We start from the raw sequence: 8,304 nt of genomic DNA, 5'->3' as shown, positions 1-8,304 counted from the left end.
GACTGTGAATTCCACTGAACCAGACTGAGAGACCATTAAAGCCTCAGGAACCCTTTGCAGGTTTTGGATTAATTAGCTGATTAGAGTGTGACACTTGAGCCTACAATACTGAACCTTTTCACAATATTCTAATTTTCTGAGATTTTGAATTTGGGTTTTCATAAGCTGTAAGCCATAATCATCGAAATTAAATCAAATAATGCCTTGAAATATCTCACTTTACATGTAATGAGTCTATATAATATATTTCACCTTTTGAATTACTGAAATAAATGAACTTTTTCACGATATTCTAATTTTCTGAGATGCACCTGTATATGGTTGTCTGTCTCTATACCATCAGCCCTGTGATGGAAAGGCAACCTGCCCACAGTGTACCCCGCTTCTCGGTGTAGTGTCAGCTAGAGCTGTCCAGGCCCCCTTTTATCCTCAAGGAAAAGGGGGTACAGCTAATGGATAGATGAAATCAAATTGCATGTTCTTTTAAATGTTACAGCAGACATCTTTCCTTCCTGTGTTTGCCTTAGAGAAAAGATTTTGAAACCAAAATGCAGAAATTTTTTTGTATCATGATGCCTGAAAGACCCGGTCTTTGCATTAAGTTGTCAATTCATTTCAATTCAGTTTTATTTATATAGCGCCAAATCACAGCAACAGTTATCTCACAGCACTGTGATGTTATTACAGAAGCCCAACAATTCCCACCAAGAGCAAGCACTAGGCAACAGAGGCAAGGAAAAACTTCCTTTTAAGAGGCAGAAACCTCGAGCAGAACCATGGCTCAGGGTGGGCGGCCATCTGCCTCGACCGGTTGGGGTGAGAGAGAGAGAGAGAGAGAGAGAGAGAGAGAGAGAGAGAGAGAGAGAGAGAGAGAGAGAGAGAGAGCAGCCTACACATATACACACAGAGGTACAGACAGTGAAGGTAATGTTGCTATAGACTAAATGAAAAATGGTACAGATATTTATAATAGTGTTAATGGTAACCATTGTAATGTTAATGATTATAATAACAATAATAACAATAAGACTAGCAACAATAGTCGTTGCAGCAGAGGGTGTCGAGCAGGAACACGGGGGCAGCAGGTGACCCGCAGCCACAGATCCAGACTCCACAGCTCCAGAGCCAGAAAACCTGCAGGAAGTGATAGGAGAGAGGAGAGAGACGAGAAAGCACAAGACTACCAGAAAGGGGAGAAGTTGTGTTAGTAACATGCAATAATGGGATGAGGTTGCATACAGAGGGAGAGAAAGTAGAGGAGAGAGGAGCTCAGTGCATCATGGGAAATCCCCCGGCAGTCTAGGCCTATAGCAGCATAACTAAGGGATGGTTCAGGACTACCTGAGCCAGCCCTAACTATAAGCTTTATCAAAGAGGAAAGTCTTAAGCCTACTCTTAAATGTGGAGATGGTGTCTGCCTCCTGAACCCAAACTGGAACCTGGTTCCACAGGAGAGGAGCTTGATAGCTGAACGCTCTGGCTCCTAGTCTACTTTTGGAGACTCTAGGAACCACAAGTAACCCTGCATTCTGGGAGCGCAGTGCTCTGGTGGGGTAGTAAGGTACTATGAGCTCTTTAAGATAAGATGGTGCCTGACCATTAAGAGCTTTGTAGGTAAGAAGAATGATTTTAAATTCTATTCTGGATTTTACTGGAAGCCAATGCAAAGAAGCTAAAACAGGAGAAATGTGATCTCTTTTCCTGGTTCCTGTCAGAACACGTGCTGCAGCATTCTGGATCAGCTGAAGAGTCTTAATGGACTTTTTCGAGCAGCCTGATAATAAGGAATTGCAGTAATCCAGCCTAGAAGTAACAAATGCATGGACTAGTTTTTCTGCATCATTTTTAGACAGGATGTTCCTGATTTTCGCAATATTACGTAGGTGAAAAAAGGCGGTCCTTGAAATTTGCTTAATGTGAGACTTAAACGACATGTCCTGATCAAAGATAACTCCAAGATTCCTTACAGTGGTGCTGGAGGCCAAGGCGATGCCATCCAGGGAAACTATATCTTTAGATAATGCGTCACGGAGGTGCTTAGGCCCCAGAGCAATAACTTCAGTTTTATCTGAGTTTAACATGAGAAAATTACAGGTCATCCAGGTTTTAACATCCTGAAGGCACATTTGAAGTTTAGCTAACTGATGAGTTTCATCTGGCTTGATCGATAGATATAACTGAGTATCATCTGCATAACAATGAAAGCTTATGGAATGTTTCCTGATAATATTGCCTAAAGGAAGCATATATAAAGTGAAGAGGATTGGTCCAAGGACAGATCCTTGAGGAACTCCATGAGTAACTTTGGCGTGCATGGAGGACTCATCGTTAACATGTACAAACTGAAATCGATCTGATAAATAGGACTTAAACCAGCTTAGAGCGGTTCCTTTAATGCCAATGAAATATTCCAGTCTCTGCAATAGGATCTGATGGTCAATGGTATCAAATGCAGCACTAAGATCTAATAAAACCAGTACAGAGACAAGTCCTTTGTCTGATGCAATAAGGAGGTCATTAGTAATTTTCACCAGTGCTGTCTCTGTGCTATGATGAGCTCTAAATCCTGACTGAAAATCCTCAAATAAACTATTGCTCTGTAGAAAGTCACACAGCTGTTTAGCAACTGCTTTCTCCAGAACCTTAGAGAGAAATGGAAGGTTAGATATAGGTCTATAGTTGGCTAAAACATCCGGATCAAGTTTGGGCTTTTTCAGAAGAGGTTTAATTACAGCTACTTTAAAGTACTGTGGTACATAGCCTGTTGATAAAGATAGATTGATCATATCTAGTATAGAGGTGCTGACTAAGGGTAAAACATCTTTAAGCAGCCTAGTCGGGATGGGGTCTAAGAGGCAGGTTGATGGTTTAATGAAGAAATTATTGAAGTTAGTTGGTAAAGATTGAGGGAAGCAAAACAGTCTAAACATGTATCTGGTTCTACAGCTGTTTCTAAGGTTCCTGAGTTAAGAGATAAGTCGGTGCCAATTGAGGGCAGGTCTTGGTGAATTTTGTCTCTAATAGCTAGAATTTTATCATTAAAGAAGCTCATGAAATCGTAACTACTGAGAGCTATGGGAATACTTGGCTCAATAGAGCTGTGACTCTCTGTCAGCCTGGCTACAGTGCTGAAAAGAAACCTGGGGTTGTTCCTATTTTCCTCTATTAATGACGAGTAGTACGCTGCTCTGGCATTACGGAGGGCCTTCCTATAAGTTTTAAGACTATCTTGCCAAATTAAACGAGAATTTTCCACTTTGGTGGAACGCCAATTCCTCTCAAGTTTCCGTGATATTTGCTTTAATTTGCGAGTTTCAGTATTATACCATGGAGCTAACCGTCTTTGTTTTATTGTTTTTTTTTTAGAGGGGCTACAGAGTCGAGTGTCATTCGCAGCGAGCCTGCAGCACTATCAACAAGATGATCGATTTGGGAGGGACTGAAACTAGCATAGGAGTCCTCCGTTACTTTGTGACTAGATAATGTATTTAGAGCTGATGGAATCCATCCTTAAATTTAGCTATAGCACTATCAGACAGACATCTTGTATAGAAATTTTTGCCCAATGGCGTGTAGTTCAGCAATACAAACTCAAAAGTTATCAAACAGTGGTCGGACAAAGAGGGATTCTGTGGGAACACCACTAAATGTTCAATTTCAATACCATACACCAAAAAAGGTCGAGGGTGTGGTTAAAACAGTGAGTCGGTTCATGAACACTGAGAGAAGCCAATGGAATCTAACAGAGAGATAAACGCAGTACTAAAGCTGTCATTCTCAACGTCCACATGAATATTAATATCCCCTACAATAATAACTTTGTCTGTTTTAAGGACTAAAGTTGACAAAAACTCTGCAAATTCAGATTAGAATTCAGAGTACGGACCAGGTGCTCGGTACACTATAACGAAGACAATTGGTTGCAGTGATTTCCAACTTGGTTGTGAAAGACTAAGAACAAGGCTTTCAAATGAGTTATAGTTTAGTTTAGGTTTAGAGCTGATTAGTAGGCTAGAGTCGAAGATAGCTGCAACCCACCTCCTCGGCCTGTGAATATTAATATGACTGGGTGGGGTGGATTCATTTAGGCTAACATAACCCAGCCAGGTTTCAAAATACAAAATAAATCAATATCATAATCTGATATTAGTTCATTTACTAGTACACCTTTAGAAGAGAGAGATCTGATGTTTAAGAGTCCACATTTAACTCTCCTATTCGTTTGCACTATTGCTCTTGTGGTTTTAATTTTTATGAGGTTTTTATGCACAGCTCTTCTTCTGTTTACCTTTTTAAATAATTTCAATGGTCGGGGGGCAGACACCGTCACTATAGGATTTTCACTAAGTAACTCCTGAAATGGAGGAGCAGAGAAGTGTGTTAGACTGCAACTCTGCGTAGGGTTTTGGGTGGGTAACTGCTGAATTAGAAGGGCAGAGAAGTGTGTTAGACTGCGACTCTGCCTCCTGGTCTCAACTCTGGGTTGTCATGGATTTGGTCCACTAATAAACTTGGCCAGATTTCTTGAAATGAGAGCTGCTCCTTCCCAAGTGGGATGGATGCCGTCTCTGGATCAGACCAGGTCTTCCCCAGAAAGTCTGCCAATGATCTACAAAGCCCACATCGTTTGCTGGACACCACCTCGACAACCAGCGGCGGAATGACGACATGTCATCACTGGTCAGATTTGGCAGGGGTCCAGAGAAAACTACGGTGTCCGACATTGTTTTTGCATATGTACACACCGACTCAACATTAATCGTAGTGACCTCCGATTGGCGTAACCGGGAGTCATTACCGCCGACGTGAATAACAATCTTACTGTATTTACGTTTATTCTTAGCCAGCAGTTTCAAAAAAGACTCAATGGTCCTGCTCTGGCCCCAGGGATGCACTTAACTATGGCCGCTGGCTTCGCTAACTTCACGTTTCTCAAAATGGAGCTGCCAATGATCAGAGTTGGTTTCTCAGCGGGTGTGTCGCTAAGTGGGGAAAATCTGTTAGAAACGTGAACAGGTTGGTGGTGACCCGTGGGCTTTGAATGCTTACGACTATTCCTCCTTCGGACAGTCACCCAGCCAGAAGCCATCGCTAGCTGCTGAGCTAAAGTCGCTAACGGCTAAGCTAAAGTACTGTAGCGTTACCTACCAAAACTTTTGAACAACTATAAGATTGAACAGCAGTCACCAAAAGATGGAAAGAAGTGTGAGTGCTTAGGCAAAATTACTGTAAGAATAAGTGTTTAGCGGAGAGTTTGCTGCTGTAATCTAACAAATTTAACTGATATTTAGCGAGAGACAACACGCTACCAACACAAAAGCACCGGAGTAGGGGGTCACTAATCTGGATAACCCAGATACATCCTAACTTTGGACAGGTTTGTGCAGCGGTGTTCAGGAAAGAGACAGAGATATGGAGCGAGTGAGAGAGAGGAGGTGCTGCACAAATATACAGTCCCCTTCAAAAGTATCAAAAGATGAGGATGAGAAGAATTTCAGCTTTTATTTCCTGGTATTCACATCTAGATGTGTTAAACAACTTAGGACATACCGCCTTTTGTATTAGACCACAGCTTTCTTAGGTAAGCAAAAGTATGGAACAAATAATCTTAAAGTAAATAACATTTAATATCGGGTGGCCATAACCCTTGCTTGCAACAACTGCCTCAAGCCTGCAACCCATCGACATCACCAAACTGTTGCATTCTTCATTTGTGATGCTATTCCAGGCTTTTAGTGCAGCTTCTTTCAGTTCTTGTTTCTTCTCTACTTCTGAATTCAATCTGCTGCTACCATCATCAGTTACATCATCAATATATATTAATGAGCCTGTTCCAGAAGCAGCCATGCATGCCCAAGCCATGACATCACCTCCATCATGGTTCACAGATGAGCTTGTATGCTTCGGATCATAAGCAGTCCCTTTCTTTCTCCACACTTTGGCCTTTCCATCACTTTGGTAGAGATTAATCTTGGTCTCATCCGTCCATAAGATTATGTTCCAGAACTCTCTGTACTTCTTTGCATATTTCAATCTGGCCTTCCGATTCTTCCTGCTGATGAGTGGTTTGCATCTTGTGGTGTGGCCTCTATATTTCTGCTCTCTGAGTTTTCTTCGAACAGTGGATTGTGATACCTTCACCCCTGCACTGTGGAGGTCGTTGGTGATGTCATTTACTGATGTTTTGGGTGTTTTCTTCACAGTTCTCACCATATTTCTGTCATCAACTACTGTTGTTTTCCTTGGCCGACCTGTTGGACGTCTGTTGCTCAGTAAACCAGTAGTTTCTTTCTTTTTCAGGACATTCCAAATTGTTGTGCATGCTATGTCCAATGTTTGTCCAGTGGCTCTGGTCGATTTTCCTTCTTTTCTCAGCTTGACAATGGCTTGCTTTTCTCCCATAGAAAGCCCTCTGGTCTTCATGTTGGTTTATCCTCTTTAACAGGAAATGCAGTCTTTATAGGTTTGAACCAAGGATGAAAACTTCAACTACATGCAGAGCTATTTAATGTTTGGACAATCAACCTAAAAGGCAACACCTAGGCAACAAGAAACATCTGTCAGTCACATGTTCCAGTAGTTTTACTTACTTGAAAAATGGGTGGGTTCAAACAAAGGGTATGTCCTGAGTTGTTTAACACATCTGGATGTGAATACCAGGAGATAAAAGCTGAAATTCTGAACTCTTGTGTCATACTCATCTTTTGATCTTAAACCGAAATGTCTTCAGTTAACAAAAACAAAGGAATTTGCCTCACTGTTCTATTACTTTTGGAGGGGACTGTGTTCTCCTCATTACAGCTCCTCAATCAAGTATGATTTTAAATACGTCTAGTAGACAATCAATATGTGGCGGTCAGCCTTGATATATTTATCCCATTCATTGATTTATTTGTGGGAAACATGACTTTCACTACCACCCCCTTCACCCCCAAACAAAGCTGCCTCTCCCGACTCTATTAACTAATATCAAAAACATAATAACTAATGTTTCTTTATGCCACCGGCTAAAATAAAAAGAAATAAAGCAAGTAAATCCCAACTTTTGAACAGCTGTTTTTCTGCACATGTAGCCTATTTCTAAGAGCAGTATTTAGTATTTTTACAAAACTTTACGTTCGTGGTTGAAAGCTTTTTGCTGGTTGCACAGTTTATAATACACGACAATGTTCTTTTTGTTTAGACTGTGACACAATAATGGCAGTAGCTACTTACAGCTGTGGAAAGAACGCCTCTCTCCCTCGTTCTCCTTTCTTCTTTTAGTTTCAGCAGACATGAACAACAAAGTTCGGTGCCACTGACCTGCAGCACAGTCGCAAATTCACTTCAAGGATGGTGCGTTCAGTAACGCAGCGTTACTTACGCTACGTTACGAAACAGCCACCAGGGGCAATTCCCCATCTTGCCCAAGGACACTTCGACACACAGTCTGGAGGATTGAACCTCCAACCTTCCGATTAAAGGGCAACCTACCTCCTGAGCCACAGCCGCCTGTAATAATATTTCTGTTTTAGAAAAGTAATTAGTTACACTAATAGTTACTGAGAAAAGTAATAATATTACAGTAATGCATTACTGAGTAACAGTAACAGTAACGCGTTACTGAGTAACATTGGTTGTCTGTTCCAGAGTCCCGACTTAAAACTAAAGGGGACAGAGTGTTTGCAGTCAGGCCCCTCCAGGCCCTGTAACTACCTGGCTGAGAAATCAGGTCGGCTAAGTCAGTAAACTCCTTTAAGTCCCTTCTTAAAAGTGACTTTTTATTTGACTTTATTTTTCTTTCTTTTAACTGTAGTTTGATTCCTTAATTTTTTTTCTTGGTTTTTATCTGTTTAATCTTAAAATCTGATGGTTTTATGACTTACGTGTTTTATTTTCTGCACTTGTGAAAGCACTTTGTATCATGGATTTTAGAAAGTGCTAAATAGAGATTAATATTATGACCATTATTATTAAATGTGATTGTAGTCGGACTAAACATACATTTGTGGTTTTATGAAGTGTGCAGATTTGTTTCATCGATGCTGTTTACCAAAGCCTTGCACCTGGATGTAATGTGGTATATAATTATGCTTCTTTTAAGTTGTGTTTACAAGCCATTAGTGGCAGAATGCTGCTCAGTATGCCCTTAAATAGAGCACCATGTCTTTCCCTTTTATGCTGACCTAAGATGTAGGATCAACCCTCCTTCACTCACTTCCCCTAAGCAACCTGCAAGCATCTGTTTTTGTATCCATGGTGACTATCTAATACTTTATATTTTAACTTTAGTTTTTACCAAAACTAGATATACCCTGTAGTTAA

The 8,304-nt window shown here is 40.8% G+C and overlaps 1 protein-coding gene across 3 annotated transcripts in view; it reads right to left on the bottom strand.

Annotated features, from left to right (window-relative positions):
* Positions 1-8,304, bottom strand: part of npr3 (natriuretic peptide receptor 3) — a 229,411-nt gene that overhangs the window by 103,729 nt on the left and 117,378 nt on the right. The window lies entirely within an intron of this gene.

Source organism: Micropterus salmoides, unplaced genomic scaffold (genome assembly GCF_014851395.1).
Source record: "Micropterus salmoides isolate LMB-PRFRI ecotype aquatic unplaced genomic scaffold, ASM1485139v1 Ms_hic_scaffold_7, whole genome shotgun sequence".
Taxonomy (NCBI): domain Eukaryota; kingdom Metazoa; phylum Chordata; class Actinopteri; order Centrarchiformes; family Centrarchidae; genus Micropterus; species Micropterus salmoides.
The sequence above is the reverse complement of the archived record's forward strand: the minus strand, read 5'-3'. Positions and strand labels throughout refer to the sequence as shown.